Here is a 2,500-nt window from a genome sequence, read left to right on the forward strand (position 1 = left end):
CTATCTATATATATATATATATATATATATATATATATATATATATATATATATATATATATATATATATATATATGGGTGGGTGTTTCACGCACTGGGTGATGTGAAGCGATGGTGTGGTAGTCTAGTTAGTGTTAATTGCTTGCATGCCTTCTCGCGTGCAGCTGTCATGGCCCACCACCGTGTGGACACGCCCTGGCCCTGTACCAACTCCTGCGCCCTATGCCCCCTGGGGTTAATGGGAGGCTCGAGGGAGGTGGGCCTTGCCAGTCCTTCTCCCCCCAGATATAACCAATTGACAGTGTTCTATGTAAATGGAAAGGCTGGGAGGAGGGGAAAAGACCCTCCCACCCAGCTTGCGAGGCGGACATAGGACCCTGTTGGGTGGGCGGCTGCTGGAGTGCAGGCTGGGAATGAGAACTACTCGTCCTGCCTGCGTTCTGGCTGTCACCAACCCAGAGGGAAGCTTGTGGGGGAAAGCCCTAGGGAACCCCACAGGTGGATGATGGGGTCTGCAGGCCGCCACCCCCTTTTATATGGGGCAGCATCGGTGGGGGTGGCAGAGGTGACGTCCACCCGGAGTGACTGCCCGAGGCTAAACCTCGGGCGAGAAGTCAGGGTGGGGGCTTGGAACGTCTGTTCTTTGCGTCAGGATAATCGGTTGCCTCTACTGTCAAGGGAACAAGGGAGGCTGAGAGTTGAGGTGGCTGCTCTCTTGGAGGTGAGGAGACCTGTCAGCAGCATGACCAGTGTAGGTGGCTACATTTACTATTGATCAGGATGCAGCGACGGTCACCATTTCTAGGGAGTAGCCATTGCCATTTCCAGCAGCCTCCAGCCCTCGGCAGTGGAGGTTACTTCTGTCGATGAGTGTATAATGGTATTGAGAATGAAGCTATTATTTGGCTTCATGTCTCTTATTGCTGTGTATGCTCCTACCGATGTCTGTAAATTTGACATGAAAGAGATGTTCTATGCCAAACTTGCATCTGTGGCAGACAGTTGTCCCCGGCGAGATATTCGTATTGTTCTGGGTGACTTCAATGCGCTATCTGGCTGTGACCAAGCTGGCTATGAGATGTCTGTCGGTCCCCATGGCCCATGAGTTGATGCCGGTTGTGAGAATAGCCTCCTTTTCCGGGACTTTGCTAGGTCCCAGAAACTGAGGATTTCTGGCTCCTGGTACCAGCGCCCAGACCTGCATCGCTGGGCATAGTACAGCCATGCGGGTAACGCAGCCAAGGAGATCGACCACATTCTTGTTAGCACTCGTTTTAGGATCCTCCAGAACTGCAGGGTGTACAGGAGTGCTGAGTTCTGTAATACTGACCACAGATTGATTGTGGCTACCCTCCGGGACCACTTCAAAACTCCAATGATCACCCTAGGGTGTTTCATTTGGAGAGGCTGAGAGAGGGGGAGTGTGCTCGTGGGTTTGCCGAGGCAATCTCTGGTTGTTTCACAATGCTCGACAGTCTGACAGACCTTGTTCTTCTGTGGGATACCTTCAAGTGCAAAACGCTCCATGCATCTCGCAGGAGACACTGGAAGCCACAGATGCTTGTCGTGCAGCTCATCTGACAGGGGATCGGGAATTGCACCGTTCTCATGTGCACAGAACTCGGTCTCTGTTAAGAAAAGACAAGGAACAGTTTAATAGGAGTCATGCAGAGGAGGTAGGCTATTTCTTAGTAAATGACTTTCGTCCTGCATACCAAGCCCTGAGAAAGATGAACTCCAAGCCCTCTTCACAGGTGACAGCAGTTCGCTCACTAAGTGGTCAGATCGTCTCAGATCCTTTGGAACTTTGGGCTGAGTATTTTGAGTAGTACCAAGTTGACCCATCAACAGGTAACAGATGCGGGGAGTGCCGAGATTCTGTTGCCGGACCCACCCATCAGTGAGGATCCCTCCCTGACTGAAGTTAGGGGGGCGATCTCCAAGCTGCACAGGTGTCTGTGACATACCAGCTGAACTGTTAAAGGATATTGGTGAACCTATGGTGCAGGAGTTATATGCTGTCCTGGCTGCCATCTGGCGGTCCGGTACCGTTCCTCCTGACCTGTTGAGGGGTGTAGTCATCTTTCTCTGGAAAGGGAAGCGGGACCGATGAGACTGCATCAATTACCGAGGCATCACACTGCTCAGTGTACCAGGCAAGGTACACATCCTTCTGAGATGTATCAGAAACCACCTACTGAGGCACCAGAGGCCAGAGCAATCTGGATTCACTCCTGGTGTCCACAATAGACCCTATCCTGGCGCTTCGAGTCATTGTAGAGCGCCGTCGTGAGTTCGGGCGTGGGCTGCTTGTAACCTACATCGACCTCAAGAAGGCGTTCGATACAGGGCATCAGGAATCACTCTGGAAGATCCTGAGAGTGAGAGAAATTCCAACAACGATTATTGGACTAATAGCAAGCCTGTATACTGGTACTGAAAGTGCTGTAAAGTGTGGTGGGGGTCTGTCGAGCTTCTTTCCTGTTAGTTCAGGAGTGAG

The sequence above is a fragment of the Penaeus vannamei genome, chromosome 37 (assembly GCF_042767895.1).
Source record: "Penaeus vannamei isolate JL-2024 chromosome 37, ASM4276789v1, whole genome shotgun sequence".
In the NCBI taxonomy this organism is placed as follows: domain Eukaryota; kingdom Metazoa; phylum Arthropoda; class Malacostraca; order Decapoda; family Penaeidae; genus Penaeus; species Penaeus vannamei.